Below are 20,493 nucleotides of genomic sequence, written 5' to 3' on the forward strand. Positions count from 1 at the left end.
GAAAAGGCTGCTGCACCTCTTCAGGAACAACACGTTTGTCTGGCCTCTAAACAGATACCCCTCCGTTGTGGTTGTACCTACGGTACGGCTATCTGTATCGCTGAGGCACGCAAGCCTCCCCACCAACGGCAAGGTCCGTGGTTCCTAGACAATATATTTCGAAGAGGTTTTGCCCCCTCGGACTCGAGATTTACACCCACCTCACCCTCACACTATTAAGCAATTTTAGAAAAATGTTCACCAGTATGATACTACAATTTCCCGACAAACACTATAACTTGCGTTTAAGTACATGCAGCGTGGTACTCAATTACGTGACTTGCATGATAGAGGGCAATTTCAACAACTTTTGTAACTCTGTCATTCTCTTGTAATGTTGCCTTACTCTTTAAACACTATTTTTTTGACTCGGTTTTTGGTGTCTGACGCTTTGCCAACCCTCATTTAACAAATGTGTTTTGTCCGATCACCTCTCCGCTCGAGATCTGCCGACTGATTTTGAACACGACTTTGATCTCACACAATGGATTCCATCCTGAAGTAAATGTGTCTTCGTATTTGCCTGGATAAGACTATTCTGTTACGAAACTTCCTGGCAGATTAAAACTGTGTGCCCGACGGAGACTCGAACTCGGGACCTTTGCCTTTCGCGGGCAAGTGCTCTAACACCTGAGCTACCGAAGCACGACTCACGCCCGGTACTCACAGCTTTACTTCTGCCAGTATCTCGTCTCCTACCTTCCAAACTTTACAGAAGCTCTCCTGCGAACCTTGCAGAACTAGCACTCTTGAAAGAAAGGATACTGCGGAGACATGGTTTAGCCACAGCCTGGGGGATGTTTCCAGAATGAGATTTTCACTCTGCAGCGGAATGTGCGCTGATACGAAACTTCCTGGCAGATTAAAACTGTGTGCAGGAGAGCTTCTGTAAAGTTTGGAAGGTAGGAGACGAGATACTAGCAGAAGTAAAGCTGTGAGGAGTGGGCGTAAGTCGTGCTTCGGTAGCTCAGTTGGTAGAGCACTTGCCCGCGAAAGGCAAAGGTCCCGAGTTAGAGTCTCGGTCGGTGCACACAGTTTTAATCCGCCAGGAAGTTTCATATCAGCGCACACTCCGCTGCAGAGTGAAAATCTCATTCTATTCTGTTACGACTCTCATAACTGTGGGCTACGAATCTAAGTAGGAGTGCAACAGTAAACTGCAATAGTTCTCTCATTTAGCTGCTGGGAAGAGGTGGAGGCTTCGATTTGCATACGTCTATCTGCAGCTCGGAAACACTATCACTTTGGAGACGATTGATTGCCCACTTGGGTCAGCGTCTTTCCAGTTCTCTCCATACTTTCTTGTAGTTTGCAAGAGAAATTTAGGTACGCAAATTTACTGTATTGAACTTACATGGCTAAGACCGTAAATGTTCAATGCTGGAAAAATACTTTGCTATGCTGTAGCGACAAGTAAGAACAGTAAAATTTAAGACTTCTATATACACCTGAAAATCACTGGATGACTGAGCTGACATATTGTCCCAGCAAAATATTGGCACCCAGCAGTTCGCTAGACGTGGTGTGGTACAAATTAAAACTATTCGTTTTTACATGGACATGTTCTCATGCAGAGGAATCCATAAACTAGTTTTATTTTTTATTTTTGGGTTTTTTCTGGAAACAATAATCCGTTTCGTAAAGTTGTTAAGACAACTGAATCTAAAATATAGTTATTTCATACATGTAGAAATTAACAAATATCAATATTTTATTGCCAGAGGGTCATGTCCTCTCCTTGCAGATAACGTGCTATGACAACGTTCATTTCAATGCTGTTCTGCCACATAAGGTTTCGTTGCTCGTATGTTGGCAGCAGAAGTCGCATTTTCGCAAGCTTTGCCCCAGTTATTTTCCCTGTGGATAACATGTAGTAAATCTCAATATGATGTGGTTCAGATCTCCGTCGTCTTTTAGATATTTACTTCAAATGGGAGAATCTATCACTCCGATTTATAGAGGAGCGCACCTCAACGTTGTTTGACTACTTTATGCCATACGCGTGCTTGGAAGACTCATCCAGTTGCGCCGCTATTTTGTTGATATGGTGCACTGGAGATTTTCCTTGTCTTTTATCATCAATTCCAACATGTCATAGACTGACATATGGTTTCCACTTCTATGCTGTAACTGTTCAAACCCATTTTTTGGATCTGTAAGAGAGGCACTCCAGTTCCTGACTTTTACTTTTTCTATGTCCAAGAACGGTTTCGGCATTCACATCCAGATTCAGGTGGATCTCAAAAACTGTTCTGTTGTAAAGCAACGTAAAATGATAATTCGGTCATTTGATGTTGCTTAACAGCAAGCTCTCCAAATCCACTTGAAAATTATGAGGATGTGGAGGACGAAACTGGTCTTGAACTTGGAAGAACTGTTTTGCTCCATTTCTTCCATACTAAACAAAATAGTACTGCAAAAGTAACAGCAGTAAAACAGAAGACTACTTACTTGGGATAATGAAAATTTTCTCGCTGTTTTAAGACTGGGCAATAAGACAGGAGTTGAAAAAAGTATGGAAACACAATAAATGCAATACTTTACCGTACCTAAAACGGCGTAGGAAAGCCGTTGTCATTCAAAACAGATGCCAGTCGTCTCAGAGTGGATGACTACAGGTTTAGTATTGTTTGGAAAGAAATCTTATACCATTCTTCCTGAAAAACAGTGGCAGGTTCAGGCAACGATGATGAAGTTGGACAGCGACCACACACCCTTACCTCCAAAGCAGTCCACGAAGACTCAATATTAGTGATATATGTGGTGGCCAGTGAAAATGCAAGTACCCATCCTCGCGTTCACCAAACCAGTTCCGGACGATGCGAGCTGTGTGAAGAGAGAACCACAGCATCACCGTTTGGGAACAAACACTTTGCCGTGGGATGAACCTGATCAACCAAAACGATCACATACTCCTTGGAAGTAATGCGACTTCCAGAGAAACTATGAGGCTTATGGAACATCACAACATAGCTGCCCAAATCATCACCCAACCTCCGCCTTGTTTCCCTCTTGGGATGTAAACTGTCAAAAGCTGGAAGTAGCGTACTGCAACGCTAATCCGATCAAATAACTTTTTTCCATTGCTCCACACTCCAGGTTTACGGGCATTCGCACTCAAATTCCTCGCTTATGGAGCTCACTTCGGATTGTTTTGGTGCTGACTGGGTTATCGAGTGCGACATTCAGTTCTACACTGACATTTGCAACTGTTTTTTTTATTTTCCGTCACAATCCTCCTCACTGAGCGGCCATCACGATCACTCAATAACACTTCCGTCCGCGTTGTGACTTACCGGATGAATTTTTTCCGCTTTCCCTGTATACGGTGCACATCTTCGTTGCGGTGCCTCTTGAAACACCGAACACCTCGTCTTCCTTGGTTACGGAAGTACCTACCATAGGGGGACTAACAATTTGCCGTCGTTCAATTTCACTTAGGTCCGACGTAGTGCTCACACACAACTCCTGGCACTTGCAGCGTATTGAGGACATTGAACGGGTCCTGTTCACGCTCAAATACCACAATGCAACCTGCCAGCTGGGCTACCATTTGTATTTATCTTCAAACATCCATTTCTCGCTGTATTTCCTTTTTTTTATCCATCCTCTGCATTTGAAACTATCTTTCACGTATGTTTTGGATACATCAGGGTGTATCCAAATGCAGGAAATCTGAGTAACCATATTCCAGGTAAGTCTCTAAACCAATGTTAACGGTTATTCGTTGACTCCTACATAAATTTAATAAGTCGTGGAGGTATGTACCGTCTATGCAACTAAATGAAGGCAATTTGTTTATTGCCACACGCGTTTCGATTCTTCTACTTGGGAAGCATCACAGTGGCCGGAAATATAGGTTTCCTTTTATATATACAATTAACATATTATGTAGCAGATATAATATCCTTCTGTATTACATTTTGTCGCGTTTCTCTTGTTTTTTAGGTTAGAAGAAAATTTTGTAGTATAAGTTCCGTGCTGTGACTGTGTCGTTCAATGTTACTTAAGACTTCCAGCACTAGTAACTCATGTCTGTGGTCCTGGAGATGTATTTATTAGTTATCATACCCCAGCTGGCCGATTTCTGGCGTTCTTTCATACACATTTGTCACATCGCACATATCACTTGCACTTTCCATTTTGTGATCAATGTGTTTGTGTTTTTGGTGTGTAGTGTTGCCAACTGTTGTTGTCGATTTGTCTTTTGTTTGTATTGTGTTTTATTTCTTTCATTCTGTTTCCGTGTTTGCTGTAGTGTCTGTGGGGTTCTTTGATGTTGTGTTCTCTGCTTGTTTTGATTTTTCTTTAGTAGGGTTTTAATTTTTTTGTTTGAATTTTTGTACTATACAGGGTACTGTAGCCATTGTGTGTGGCTATGAGTTTTACTGTTTGTAATTCTTTTTCATAGTTTCCTTATCTGAGTGCGATGTTGTTTAGTCTGAGTAACATGTGTCGTAGAACCGCAATTTTTCATTTTTCAGGTGGCTGAATGAAGCATGTATAATTTTGTCTGTGGCTGTTTGCTTCCTGAAGTTGTCAAATGTGTGTTTATTGTTGTCTCTCTTTATTGTTACAACCAAGAAATGTACCGTATTTGCTTTTGTGTTTCTTTTTCCATGGTGAACTGAATATTTTTGGTTCAAATGGCTCTGAGCACTATGGGACTCAACTGCTGTGGTCATCAGTCCCCTAGAACGTAGAACTACTTAAACCTAACTAACCTAAGGCAACCAGCCACTTTTTAATGCGTTTTATTTACGCCAATATGCATTTCGGGTTTACACCCATCTTCAGCTGGCAAATTACATGGATCTTCAGTTACTGCAGTAGTACAATCTCGACAGCAGTTTGGATGCTGCAGCAGGCCTGTGCAAAAGCAACGATTCCAATCGTTTACTTCAATTTCGCGAGTTTAAAGTCACACACTATCAGTTGTTCATTTTACTTACATTCTCCTCTCCTTGTTTTTTCTTCTTTTTTGCAACAACACAAGCACTTTTTATCGCGTATTTTACACAGGCTCACTGCGTTATCCGCCATGTTGCCGACTGACAGTTCTTGTTCACATACAAATGGTTTATCTATGGACAGAGTTATATTTTTACGAAAGTTTTGAGGTTCTAAGATAAGCTACTGTTTTCTAAATATTGACTTGGCTGATAGAAGTATTCTAAGTACAATGTATACAATTTTTTTTGTAGTATTGAAGATAATAAACTAACATAACATTTATACAAAGCAGTAATTCATACATTTACAATATAACATAGAATTAAGATTTTAGAATTAAGATTTTTATGTTTTATATTATTACATGCATTTGTTGGGTTCATAATAGATTATGTTATTCCTTGATTGTGCTTAGTAAGTGGTTTGATAAGTAGTGTGTGGAAGTTTTTTAGAAATATTCGGTTTGGCAGCTCTGTTTGGTCGTTAAGTATGTCAGAAGGGGATGCATGTTTATGTGAATAAATTTCGATTTCTTCTAGGAGGCTCATTCTTTTTCCTTTGTTGGCTAAGTGGAGAACTTGTAGGTTATGGGATATGTCTGTTACTTGATGTTGTTGTTCTGCTGCATGTTGGGAGAATGTGGATTTATTTAAATTTTTTAAACGAAGAGCATCCACGTGTTCTCGAAACCGTATGCTGAAGTTTCTTCCTGTTTGGCCTATGTATGTTTCTGGACATGAGTTGCAGTTAAGTTTGTATATTCCTGATTGATTGTACGGTTTGGTATTATTTTTAATGTTATGGATAGCTTTGTCCTTTATTTTGTTATTTGTATAGTAGCTGATTTTAATATCTGTTCCTCGGAACAAGTTTGCTATTTTATATGACAGCTTTCCTACAAATGGCAAGCTTGCATATTTTCATTTGGCTGTGTTGTGTTATTCGTTAATGTAGTTTTGTTATTGTATTTGTTTATGTGGGGATTTATCTTAGACTTTAGTGCATCTATTAATTTTGGATTGTAACCATAATTGTAAGCAATTGCTTTGATGGTGTTTAGTTCTTCTATTTGGTCAGCTGGTTCTAGTGGTATTTTGTGCATTCTGTTTAGCATTGCTCTGTATGAAGCCGTCTTATGTTTATCCGGGTGGCAGGATGACTTATTAATTGTGTTATCTGTGTATGTTGGTTTCCTGTATACTTGAAATTTGTGTTTGTTGTTGGAGCTACTTATGCAGAGATCCAGAAAATTTAAAACTATTTCTGTTTGGTGTTCTACAGTGAAGATGAATCTTAATTCTATCTATGTTATATTGTAAATGTATGAATTACTGCTTTGTATAAATGTTATGTTAGTTTATTATCTTCAATACTACAAAAAAAATTGTATACATTGTACTTAGAATACTTCTATCAGCCAAGTCAATATTTAGAAAACAGTAGCTTATCTTAGAACCTCAAAACTTTCGTAAAAATATAACTGTCCATAGATAAACCATTTGTATGTGAACAAGAACTGTCAGTCGGCAACATGGCGGATAACGCAGTGAGCCTGTGTAAAATACGCGATAAAAAGTGCTTGTGTTGTTGCAAAAAAGAAGAAAAAACAAGGAGAGGAGAATGTAAGTAAAATGAACAACTGATAGTGTGTGACTTTAAACTCGCGAAATTGAAGTAAACGATTGGAATCGTTGCTTTTGCACAGGCCTGCTGCAGCATCCAAACTGCTGTCGAGATTGTACTACTGCAGTAACTGAAGATCCATGTAATTTGCCAGCTGAAGATGTGTGCAAACCCGAAATGCATATTGGCGTAAATAAAACGCATTAAAAAGTGGCTGGTTGCCGTATTTTTACAGTGAAATATCACTACTTAAACCTAACTAACCTAAGGACATCACACACATCCATGCCGGAGGCAGGATTCGAACCTGCGACCGTAGCAGTCGCACGGTTCCGGACTGTGCGCCTAGAACCGCGACACCACCGCGGCCGGCTGAATATTTCTATGTATGTTGTTTATATCTGCATGAAGATTATCAATTTTCTCTGTTGGTTCATCTAACATACAGATTATGCCGCCTACATACAGTGACTGTAGCAGTAAAGTACTTTCTATTCCTTCTTTGAGATGACTGTATCTCAAAGATTGTGTTTTCTATGTGGTTGATGAATATGTTTGCCAGTGTTCCTGAAATTGGGGATCCCATTGGAAGCCCATCTTCTTGTAAGTAAAATTCCCTTTCAAATTAAAAGTCATTTTGGGGTGTTATTGTTTTGAGGGTTTCAGTTATTTAATGAATATTGTCTGCACGTAGTTTGTTGTATGTCAGTAAGTTTTCTTCAATTAGTTTTGTTGTGTCTGTAGTGGGTATTGAGCTGTGCGCGTTCTCTATGTCAAAAGAGATGAATGTTGCTGTTTGTGGGATGTGTAAGACTTATTTGTTTTACGAGTTCATTAGTGTTTTTCACTTCTCTGCTGTTTTCCAGTTCATAATGCTGCATTTTGATTTTGTTCATGTGTGTTGCCACATGTTATGATTGTGCATTCATGAAATTAATAACAGGCCTCAATGGAATATGGGGTTTGTGGACCTTGGGTGGGCTTCTGAGTGTTGGTGCTTTAGGGTTCTGTGTAGTGTGTTGTTTTTGTTTATCTGTATGTTTCTGATGTCTTTATGTACGTCTGGAAGTGTGCTGTTTATCAGATTTTAGTTTCGTGATAGTGTTAGAAAACATGAAATCTTTAGTTTTTTCTATATATTGTTCTTTATTGATCACTACTGTGCTGTTCCCTTTCTCGTGACTACGATGATGATAGCTTGTAGTTTTTCTTTTACTTTCTTAGTGGTGTTTTTTCTGTTTGAAGTTAACTGTTTTGCTCTTTCTTTGACACGTTGATTATGTTATTTATTTATTTCTTTAATAGTTCTCATGCTGGTCCAATATTTATAGTGGTATTTTCTTTTTTCTCTTCCTCTGTCGGGATGTTTTTTGTTTTTACCTTCGCTGAACACATGATGAAACATAGACATGGACCATCCAACATGGAATGTGACATGACAGTTATCAGAGTGAATAACCGCCACAAAAAGCTCCTGCCATTGCAAGCAAACTTTCACATACAAAGATCCACTGCAATAGAAAACAAGGAACCCAACGACCAAATCCTTATAAACAATAACACACTGATCATGCTAGCCACCAAAACAAAAAAGAGGGAAAGGAGATTCATTAAATATTTACCCTGGTTACATTTCGGTTTGTTGTTGTTTTGGTGGCTAGTATGATCAGATAGTTATTGTTTATATGAATTTGGTCGTTGGGCTCCTTGTTTTCTATTGCAGTGGATCTTTGTATGTGAAAGTCTTCTTGTAATGCCAGGAGCTTTTTGTGGCGGTTATTCACTCTGATAACTGTCATGTCATATTCCATGATGGATGGTTCATGTCCATGTTTTATCAGGTGTTCAGCGAAGGTAAAAACAGAGAGAGAGAGAGAGAGAGAGAGAGAGAATGTATGTTTGTGATGAAGATGTGAAGCACACTAGGGGTCACGAGGTTGGCCCCGTAGTCGCTGTCTTGACAGTATCTGCAGAGGAAACGGCTACGGCCGCTGGCCACAAATAGGCCGTGACGTAGACTGCGGGATGGCTGGCCGCACCCAAGCAGCGGCCACGGCGCAAAGTAACACCACGACTCGCCTCAGCGCCTGTTCAGATCCAATGCAACAGAAGCTTCACTGACTTTTGTCGCTCTCACTTTTGACAGTGCTGTACCCACTGTGGAAACAGTACAGCTTATACCAAAGGATAGCGATATGCGCGTATACATATGGAGGCAGTATCGCACACACAAGACATAAAAGCGCAGTGAGTAGGCTGAGCTGTCATTTGTACCCTGGTGACTCAGGTGAAAAGTTTTCTGTCGTGGTTATGGCCCCACGACGGGAGACTTTGAAGACGGAATGGAAGATGGAGCTCGACGCATTGGACATTCTATTTTGGAAAACAATATTCCGAGATCCACAGTGTCAAGAACCACCGTGAATACCAAATTTCAGGCATTACCTGTCACCGCAGACAACGCAGTAGCTGATGACAATCACTTAACGGCCGAGAGCAGCGGCGTTTGTGTGGAATCGTCAGTGCTAACACACAAGCAACAGTGCGTCAAATTACCGCAGAAATCAATGTTGGACGTGCGACGAACGTATTCCTTAGGACAGTGCAGCGAAATCTGGCGCTAATGGGGTACGCAGCAGACGATCGATGTGAGTGCCTTTTGCTAAGAACACGATATCGCCTGCACCTCCTTCCTGAGCACGTGACCGTGCATATTGGACCCCAGACGACTGGAGAACCCTGGCTTTGTCAGGTGAGCCACGATTTCAGTTGGAAAGAGCTGACAGTAGGGTTAGGGTGTGGCGCAAAGACCACGAAGCCATGGTCCCAAGTCGTCACCAAGGCACAGTGCAAACTGGCTGTGGCTCCATAATGATGTGAGCTGATGTTTACATGGAATGGACTGGAACCTCTGGCCCAACTGAACCGATCATTCCGCGGAATAATCTTCGGACACTTGGAGACCATTTGCTGCCCTGCATGGACTTCATATTCCCAAACAACGTTGTCATGTCATCGGGACACAATATTACGCAACTGGTTTAAAGAACAATTTGAACGAGTGATTTGGCCACCCACATCGCCCAACATGAACCCCACAAACATCTACAGGACGTAATCGAGATGTCAGGTCGTGCCCAAAATCCGGCACGGACCACATTTTACGAATTATGGAGGGCTGCGGAAGCAACATGGTTCACTATTTCTGCAGTGAACTTCCAACGACTTGGGGAGTCCATGCCAGGTCGAGTAGCTGTACTGCGCTGGGCAAAAGTAGGTCAGTCACGATATTAGCAGCTATCCCATGACTTTTGTACGTGTGTAGCGAGGTGTGTGTGTTTATCCACATTTATCCTACTAAGCCACTATGTATTTTGGGTGGCGGAGGTTACTTCGTAGCCATCTTAGCGATTTTCTATCCTGCTCCATTCGCATACAGAGCGAGGGAAAAATTACTACCTACATGCTTATACGGGCAGTGATCTCATTTTTTCCTTATGATCCTTACGCGAGATATACTACAGTAGCAGCAAATACGAAGGGGTCGGTGTAATGAAGCGCTAATGTCAATTTACCTAGGGTTAGTCTTGTATTATCTCATTGTGTTTTCGATGCACTTCATGATGGTAAAATGTACTGTAGTTATCTTTGTACGAGTATTAAGAACTGATTGCTAGACAGGGTGTCCCAGGAGGAATGGTCAATATTCAAGGTTGTCCTATGGACACGTGTATGCAGAACATTACACGCGGAAAATTTGTACCTATTTCACATAAAGCGTCTCCACGATCTTCAGATTGGCGACACTGCCAGGAGACTTGAATTTTGTCATCGGTTAAACAAAAATCGTCATTTGCTTCTATTAGTAGTATTCACCGATATAGCTACGTTGATAATGGATGGAATCAACTACGCATGTAGGTCACCGAGACTTGACAGGTTGCAGTGGAAACCAATTTCAGTTTTTTTCTTTTCGGTGAATGTTTGGTGCGGCATAGTCGCTAATATGTTCATTTTAGAAGAACCAATGACGTGACAGAATTACTTGAATTTTTTTGAAGAATTCGTGTGTTGAACCCCATGAGGACGTGTCTGTTACCGCACGGACTACCACGTACTTTCAGCACGACTGAGCCCCTTCACAATTTACCAAACGTGTGAGGGAACATCTCTACCGCACTTACCCTACTCGCAGGTGTGGCCGTGGTAGTTTAATTAATTGGCCACCAAGATCGCCAGACTTTGCGTAATTAAGAGTTTTGATTATCAAGTTGGATGAAGTCTGACATGTGCAAACGGGAGGTGAATACGCGAGACTAACTGCTTGGTCACATCATGGGCGTTGGTTCACGCATTAGGGAGCGTGCAGAGGTAGGCAGATAAGCGGCAAGACAAGTTCTCTCACGAGCGCGCAGATACAGTGAAGCTGACGATGGAATATTCAAATGTTATAGTGAACTGCACAAGAGCTGTAATGTAACGTGTACGACAATGCTTAGATGTGAGCGTGTTAAAAATACTTATTTTTCATTTGGTACTTTGTAAAACGCACTGTTGTACATGTCTGTATGTGTAAATCTGACATGTATTGAATAACAGAGAAAATAACAACGTACATTTAACATGTTCTGTCTCGAAAACCATTCCGAACACGTCACATTACTTCGAACGACTGTTCCTGCCGTATCCTTGAATAGTGGCCACCATTCCTCCTGGTACATCCTGTATACCATTTTCTATCTTACTGATTTTATGTTCTTGTCTTTGGGTTTAAGCGACATATAACGACGTTCTCGTGGTTTAGCACTCCTACGCCGACCCTTCAGCTGTCATGCAGAAGTACGCCTCGTAAACGACTATGTCGTCTTTCCTACAGAGATTTTCAATCAAAGTCCCCGAGCATCTTTGGTCTACTCCCGTATAGACAATGTCCTACTGTTACGACCCCAGCAACACTTCTCTGAAACTGTTCCAGGTCTTCCGACAAGCATGACTGATAAGGATCCCAAACTCTGGAGCAATACCCTAAAATTTGAGCCATCAGCGTTGTTGTTGTTGTTGTTTTCAGTCCTCAGACTGGTTTGATGCAGCTCTCCATGCTACTCTATCTTGTGCAAGCTTCTTCATCTCCCAGTACCTACTGCAACCTACATCCTTCTGAATCTGCTTAGTGTATTCATCTCTTGGTCTACCTCTACGATTTTTACCCTCGACGCTGCCCTCCAATGCTAAATTTGTGATCCCTTGATGCCGCAAAACATGTCCTACCAACCGATCCCTTCTTCTAGTCAAGTTGTGCCACAAACTCCTCCCCAATTCTGTTCAATACCTCCTCATTAGTTATGTGATCTACCCATCTAATCTTCAGCATTCTTCTGTAGCACCACATTTCAAAAGCTTCTATTCTCTTCTTGTCCAAACTATTCATCGTCCACGTTTCACTTCCATACATGGGTACACTCCATACAAATACTTTCAGAAACGACTTCCTGGTACATAAATCTATATTCGATGTTAACAAATTTCTCTTCTTCAGAAACTCTTTCCTTGCCATTGCCAGTCTACATTTTATATCCTCTCTACTTCGACCCTCAGTTATTTTGCTCCCCAAATAGCAAAACTCCTTTACTACTTTAAGTGTCTCATTTCCTAATCTAATGCCCTCAGCATCACCCGATTTAATTTGACTACATTCCATTATCCTCGTTTTGATTTTGTTGATGTTCATCTTATATACTCCTTTCAAGACACTGTCCATTCCGTTCAACTGCTCTTCCAAGTCCTTTGCCGTCTCTGACAGAATTACAATGTCATCGGCGAACCTCAAAATTTTTATTTCTTCTCCATGAATTTTAATATCTATTCCGAATTTTTCTTTTGTTCCTTCACTGCTTGCTCAATATACAGATTGAATAACATCGGAGAGAGGCTACAACCCTGTCTCACTCCCTTCCCAACACTGCTTCCCTATCATGCCCCTCAACTTTTATAACTGCCATTTGGTTTCTGTACAAACTGTAAATAGCCTTTCGTTCCCTGTATTTTACCCCTGCAACCTCCACTATATGAAAGAGTATTCCAGTCAACATTGTCAAAAGCTTTCTCTAAGTCTACAAATGCTAGAAACGTAGGTTTGCCTTTTCTTAATCTTTCTTCTAAGATAAGTCATAAGGTTAGTATTGCCTTACGTGTTCCAACATTTCGACGGAATCCAAACTGATCCTCCCCGAGGTCCGCATCTACCAGTTTTTCCATTCGTCTGTAAAGAATTCGCGTTAGTATTTTGCAGCTGTTACTTATTAAATTGATAGTTCGGTAATTTTCACATCTGTCAGCACCTGCTTTCTTTGGGATTGGAATTATTATATTATTCTTGAAGTCTGAGGGTATTTCGCCTGTCTCATACATCTTGCTCACCAGCTGGTAGAGTTTTGTCATGACTGGCTCTCCCAAGGCCGTCAGTAGTTCTAATGGAATGTTGTCTACTCCGAGGGCCTTGTTTCGATTCAGGTCTTTCAGTGCTCTGTCAAACTCTTCACGCAGTATCGTAACTCCCATTTCATCTTCATCTACATCCTCTTCCATTTCCATAATATTGTCCTCAAGTACATCGCCCTTGTATAAACCTATATACTCCTTCCACCTTTCTTCCTTCCCTTCTTTTCTTAGAACAGGGTTGCCATCTCAGATCTTGATATTCATACATGTAGTTCTCTTCCCTCCAAAGGTCTCTTTAATTTTCCTGTAGGCAGTATCTATCTTACCCCTCGTGAGATAAGCCTCTACATCCTTACATTTGTCCTCTAGCCATCCCTGCTTAGCCATTTTGAACTTCCTGTCAATCTCATTTTTGAGACGTTTGTATTCCTTTTTGCCTGCTTCATTTACTGCATTTTTATATTTTCTCCTTTCATCAATTAAATTCAATATTTCTTCTGTTACCCAAGGATTTCTAGCAGCCCTCGTCTTTGTACCTACTTTATCCTCTGCTGCCTTCACTACTACATCCCTCAGAGCTACCCATTCTTCTTCTACTGTGTTTCTTTCCCCCATTCCTGTCAATTGTTCCCTTATTCTCTCCTTGAAACTCTGTACAACCTCTGGTTCTTTCAGCTTATCCAGATCCCATGTCCTTAAATACCCACCTTTTTGCCGTTTCTTCAGTTTTAACCTACGTATTATACGCAAATTCTTGTAGAGACGCACTGCTTTCTCTTAGATATTTCCAACAAATTCGCCTTCAATGCCACTGATTTTACACACTCCACCCATTTGAAATCGCTTCTTAGTATTACACTCTAATATTGAAAACATGCTGCATGAACCAAATATTCCCACCAACCTTGTACTCCGGTAGTATTGGGTTCTCTCTCTTATTTATAAGCATTATCTTTCATGTACCACACACTTGAAGAGAGCTGCCATTCATTGCACCAAGCGGAAATGTTGTGCAAGGTTTTCTGCATTTCTTTACGATCTTCCCGAAGACAACTTCGCCGTTGGCGAATACTCCACAGAGGCGCTCATCCTGTCCGATAAATCGTTTATTTGTACTGAAAACATTACAACTCCTATTAAGTTTTCTTGTCGGCTGCGTACGGGAGAGTCCCCCTTAACGCCGTGTGTGAGGATCATATTGAGTCTATTAGAATCTGGGGATCTTTGCTTACTGTATTTATGAGATTACAGGAGCGTACAAATTGTTTTAGCATACAATTTTATGGATTTCTGTTGGATGACTGAACTGATGGTTGCCGAAAATGATGCCTAATTTGAGTGTTGAGAGTATCGGTCAGTGTTGACCGTAACTAAAAGTTTTGTTCCAGATAATCTGAAGATGCTGGAGATAACTGTCGAATTCCATTGACCATCTCTCACAGACATGCAGCGCCAAACGGTCCGCCACTTTTAAAGAGTGAGTGCAATTGGTAGACTAGTCGCAGTCTTTGTGACGACAGCATATAACCAGTCCGGCCGCAAAGCCAATCTCTTGTCTCATGTGAGACCAAGGAATTTGACTGAGTGTTGTTGAAAGTTGGCGTTTTAGGTACGTGAGCTTCGTAATGAACACGATTCCTTGTCGCTTTGTTGGGAGTTCTTTAGTTCTGACGTAATTGAAGTTATGGCAGCGCCTGGAGAGTGCAGTGACATCGTTGTAGAGCATTGGTCATCAAACTGCGGACCGCTGTTCTCAGCCGTATTTTATCAAAATATGATTCTAGGAATTACGCAACAGCAGAATCCAGACACATTAACTAACATTGAGGCTTCGTAGAAACCTATTTTTCTCGCTCAGTAATGAACGAAAAATGTTACAGACACAGTATTATTTTAAGAAGCGCTTAATTGTAATCGCTGTTGGTGGATTCGGTGGTGAGCTAAGTGAACTTTGACGCTTACGTCAAGTGCAGAGTGTTATGCAGAGCGGCCCATGCGGGATTAATAGAAGTGAGAGGGCGAGTATCTTATTGATTGTCTTCCACCGCTGACAACATCTCTATTTTTTGGTCTACGAACGTAGTTCCTTGGTATTTCTTTCCGCTTGGTAGTTTCTTCTGTGGATAGCTCATTCCGACGTCGCGTCTGGTCGGGAAAAATGGCCACACTACTCGTCGGGAATAGTCGCCGAGGTGTTCACCTCAATAACAGTTAGTTACCGCCAAAAAACAAGCATAATGCAACAGATGAAACTGACTTATAAACCCTTTTATATGTAAAACTATCATAAGCCGTTCTATCCCCTTGCGACAATTTTGTAGTACCAAAGTTATATTATTTAAAACAGTCTCTCTTGTGTTATATTTGACCAAATACAAAAGTCTGATTGGAAACAGTCTGATTGGTATTCTTTCAGATAGTAGGTCATCAAGAGAGAAAGAAAATGTGGTTGGAAATCTGAAAGAACAAACGCGATTCCCGTTGCGATGGCACTCGCCACAGTACCCGCTTAGGTACAGAAAACTGGTCACTATTTAAGTCTTCAGAAGAATCCATATAGTTTCTGCATTGAGTTTTCTTTTTCACTGAAATATACTTGGTGTGATACCTTACAAATTATGTAGATTCAAACTGTGTAAATGTTACGCTTCTATTAATACCCTTTGGTGAAAATTCAATTTTCCTTTGATTAGCTCCTTTACCACCCCTCCCCAAACCCTCTACCTTAGAGGACCAAGGTATCGCCCTACAGTGTCAAAATGGGTTCTTGACCAAGGAAGTTTGAAGACCACTGTTGCAGAGTAATTTCCTCATACTACACACTCGGGAACGCAGTTTTCGCTAATAGAGTAGAGTACAGTACAGGTCAAAGAACGGAATAATATGGCATTGCAACCATAATCTACATCTACATGACTACTCTGCAATTCACATTTAAGTGCTTGGCAGAGGGTTCATCGAACCACAATCATACTATCTCTCTACTATTCCACTCCCGAACAGCGAGCGGGAAAAACGAACACCCAAACCTTTCTGTTCGAGCTCTGATTTCTCTTATTTTATTTTGATGATCATTCCTACCTATGTAGGTTGGGCTCAACAAAATATTTTCGCATTCGGAAAAGAAAGTTGGTGACTGAAATTTCGTAAAAAGGTCTCGCCGCGACGAAAAACGTCTATGCTTTAATGACTTCCATCCCAACTCGTGTATCATATCTGCCACACTCTCTCCCCTATAACGTGATATTACAAAACGAGCTGCCCTTTTTTGCACCCTTTCGATGTCCTCCGTCAATCCCACCTGGTAAGGATCCCACACCGCGTAGCAATATTCTAACAAAGGACGAACGAGTGTAGTGTAAGCTGTCTCTTTAGTGGAATTGTTGCATCTTCTAAGTGTCCTGCCAATGAAACGCAACCTTTGGCTCGCCTTCCCGACAATATTATCTATGTGGTCCTTCCAACTGAAGTTGTTCGTAATTTTAACACCCAGGTACTTAGTTGAATTGACAGCCTTGAGAATTGTACTATTTATCGAGTAATCGAATTCCAACGGATTTCTTTTGGAACTCATGTGGATCATCTCACACTTTTCGTTATTTAGCGTCAACTGCCACCTGACACACCATACAGCAATCTTTTCTAAATCGCTTTGGAGCTGATACTGGTCTTCGGATGACCTTACTAGACGGTAAATTACAGCATCATCTGCGAACAGTCTAAGAGAACTGCTCAGATTGTCACCCAGGTCATTTATATAGATCAGGAACAGTAGAGGTCCCAGGACGCTTCCCTGGGGAACACCTGATATCACTTCAGTTTTACTCGATGATTTGCCGTCTGTTACTACGAACTGCGACCTTCCTGACAGGAAATCACGAATCCAGTCGCACAACTGAGACGATACCCCATAGCTCCGCAGCTTGATTAGAAGTCGCTTGTGAGGAACGGTGTCAAAAGCTTTCCGGAAATCTAGAAATACGGAATCAACTTGAGATCCCCTGTCGATAGCGGCCATTACTTCGTGCGAATAAAGAGCTAGCTGCGTTGCACAAGAGCGATGTTTTCTGAAGCCATGCTGATTACGTGTCAATAGATCGTTCTCTTCGAGGTGATTCATAATGTTTGAATACAGTATATGCTCCAAAACCCTACTGCAAACCGACGTCAATGATACAGGTCTGTAGTTAAATGGATTACTCCTACTACCCTTCTTGAACATTGGTGCGACCTGCGCAATTTTCCAATCTGTAGGTACAGATCTATCGGTGAGCGAGCGGTTGTATATGAGTGCTAAGTAGGGAGCTATAGTATCAGCGTAATCTGAAAGGAACCTAATCGGTATACAATCTGGACCTGAAGACTTGCCCGTATCAAGCGATTTGAGTTGCTTCGCAACCCCTAAGGTATCTACTTCTAAGAAACTCATGCTAGCAGATGTTCGTGTTTCAAATTCTGGAATATTCCATTCGTCTTCCCTGGTGAAGGAATTTCGGAAAACTGCGTTCAATAACTCCGCTTTAGCGGCACAGTCGTCGATAACAGTACCATCGGCACTGCGAAGCGAAGGTATTGACTGCGTCTTGCCGCTTGTGTACTTTACATACGACCAGAATTTCTTCGGATCTTTTTACCAAATTTCGAGACAATGTTTCGTTGCGGAACCTATTAAAGGCATCTCGCATCGAAGTACGTGCCAAATTTCGCGCGTCTGTAAATTTTAGCCCATCTTCGGGATTTCGCGTTCTTCTGAACTTCGCATGCTTTTTCCGTTGCCTGTGCAACAGCGTTCTGACCTTTTTTGTGTACCACGGGGGATCCGTTCCATCTCTTACCAATTTATGAGGTATGAATATCTCAATTGCTGTTGCTACTCTATCTTTGAATTTGAGCCACATCTCGTCTACATTCGCATAGTCAGTTCGGAAGGAATAGAAATTGTCTTTTAGGAAGGCTTCTAGTGGCACTTTATCCGCTTTTTTTAAATAAAATTATTTTGCGTTTGTTTCTGATGGATTTGGAAGAAATGGTATTGAGCCTAGCTACAATGACCTTGTGATCACTACTCCCTGTATCAGTCATGATGCTTTCTATCAGCTCTGGATTGTTTGTGGCCAAGAGGTCAAGTGTGTTTTCGCAACCATTTACAATTCGCGTAGGTTCGTGGACTAACTGCTCGAAATAATTTTCGGAGAATGCATTTAGGACAATCTCGGAAGACGTTTTCTGCCTACCACCGGTTTTGAACAAGTATTTTTGCCAACATACCGAGGGTAGGTTGAAGTCGCCACCAACTATAACCGTATGAGTGGGGTATTTGTTACGAGACTCAAACTTTCTCTGAACTGTTCCGCAACTGTATCATCGGAGTCTGGGGGTCGGTAGAAGGAGCCAATTATTAACTTAATTCGGTTGTTAAGTATAACCTCCACCCACACCAATTCGCACGGAGTATCTACTTCGACTTCACTACAAGATAAACCACTACTGACAGACACAAACACTCCTCCACCAATTCTGCCTAATCTATCTTTCCTGAACACCGTAAAAATTTCTGCAGAACTTATTTCAGGCTTTAGCCAGCTTTCTGTACCTATAACGATATCAGCTTCTGTGCTTTCTATTAGCGCTTGAAGCTCAGGGACTTTTCCAGCGCAACTACAACAATTTACAACTAAAATTCCGACCGTTCCTTGATCCAAGCACGTCCTGTAATTGCCAAGCACCCTTTGACATTGCAGCCCATCCCGCACTTACCCGAGGCCTTCTAACCTAAAAAACCGCCCAGTCCACGCCACACAGCCTCCGCTACCCGTGTAGCCGCCAGCTGAGTGTAGTGAACTCCTGACCTATTCAGCGGAACCCGAAACCCCACCACCCTATGGCGCAAGTCAAGGAATCTGCAGCCAATACGGTCGCAAAACCGTCTGAGCCTCTGATTCAGACCCTCCACCCGGCTCTGCACCAAAGGTCCGCAGTCGGTTCTGTCAACGATGCTGCAGATGGTGAGCTCTGCCTTCATCTCGTAAGCAAGACCGGCAGCCTTCACCAAATCAGATAGCCGCTGGAATCCAGAGAGAATTTCCTCAGATCCAAAGCGACACACGTCATTAGTGCCGACATGTGCCACCACCTGCAGCTGGCTGCACCCTGTGCTCTTCATGGCATCCTGAAGGACCCTTTCCACATCAGGAATGACTCCTCCCGGAATGCAAACGGAGTGCACACTGGATTTCTTCCCCTCCTTAGCCGCCGTATCCCTAAGGGGCCCCATTACGCGCCTAACATTGGAGCTCCCAACTACCAGTAAGCCCACCCTCTGCGATTGCCCGGACCTTGAAGGCTGATCCTCTGAAACAGGACAGGCAGCTGCATCTGGCTCAGCCAGAGACAGTGCCTGAAACCGGTTTGTCAGACGCACCAGGGAGGCTTTCTGATCAGCCTCCGGGGACGCCTTTCGCTGCCTGCCACGCCTTGGAACGACCTCCCAATCAATCACAGGCGAGGGCTCAGCCCCACTGCGGGCAGCAACCGGGGCAACCACAGCGGCGGACCGATCTGGGGACAGACGGGACGAGGTTGACATCCCCGTGACACCCAAGTCCAGCTCCCCACAGTGGTGCCCATTGGCAACAGCCTCAAGCTGCGCGACCGAAGTCAGCGCCGATTGCAGCTGTGAGCGAAGGGATGCCAAGTCAACCCTCATCCGAACACAGCAATCGCTTCTAAACTGTCGCAGTGGTTGCCATTGCTGACGGAACATTCGCCTCTCCCTTGCGAACGTATCGCTCAGATTGAGCGTGAGTTCTGGGCATGCTATTTTATCCGTTTTAAATATTCAGCCAACACTCCAGATGCCGCCAAACGTCTCCGCAATGCAGTAAAAGACACTGACGCCCCCTTTCTCCTTTGTTCTGTCGTGCGGAGAAATACTGCCTGGAATGCTTTCTGATGCTACCCACACAACATTCTGGTTCAATAGGGCGGCCGAGATGTCTGGCGTACCAACCATATTCACACCAGTCCCATTCTCAGATCTATGGAAGTTAGGTAGTTCTTACCCCCATAGTTCTTTCCATACAATAACTAGTATGTGGACCAAGTTTGGCTGAAATTAGTCAAGTGGTTTAGGAGGAAATGTGGAGCAAATGTATGTACGTACATACATACATACATTCATTCTTATATAAGTAATATATGTGGCTATACATTATCAAGTCAAGCATGATGACCATCAATTATATGCATGTCTGCTGTAAGAGAGTTCATGATGGATGTCACCGGAAGAGTCATGGCAATTAGGTATACAGGGGGTTTCCACCATGATTATGGTATAAACTTTGAAGCATTATGGAGAAGAACAAATGTATCACTTTGAGATAAGCGTGGTCTGCAAAAGGTCGGGTCTGAAGTTACGAACCCAAAGAGGTTGGGGTTTAA

The 20,493-nt window shown here is 42.2% G+C and overlaps 1 protein-coding gene and 1 non-coding gene across 4 annotated transcripts in view; one reads left to right on the top strand and one right to left on the bottom strand.

Annotated features, from left to right (window-relative positions):
• The window catches only part of LOC126356038 (unextended protein-like), a 482,388-nt gene that overhangs the window by 165,217 nt on the left and 296,678 nt on the right, over nt 1–20,493 (bottom strand). The window lies entirely within an intron of this gene.
• On the top strand, nt 996–1,069 carry Trnas-cga (transfer RNA serine (anticodon CGA)). The gene has a single exon. It is a non-coding gene; the product is annotated as a tRNA-Ser (tRNA).

Source organism: Schistocerca gregaria, chromosome 1, assembly GCF_023897955.1.
Source record: "Schistocerca gregaria isolate iqSchGreg1 chromosome 1, iqSchGreg1.2, whole genome shotgun sequence".
Taxonomy (NCBI): domain Eukaryota; kingdom Metazoa; phylum Arthropoda; class Insecta; order Orthoptera; family Acrididae; genus Schistocerca; species Schistocerca gregaria.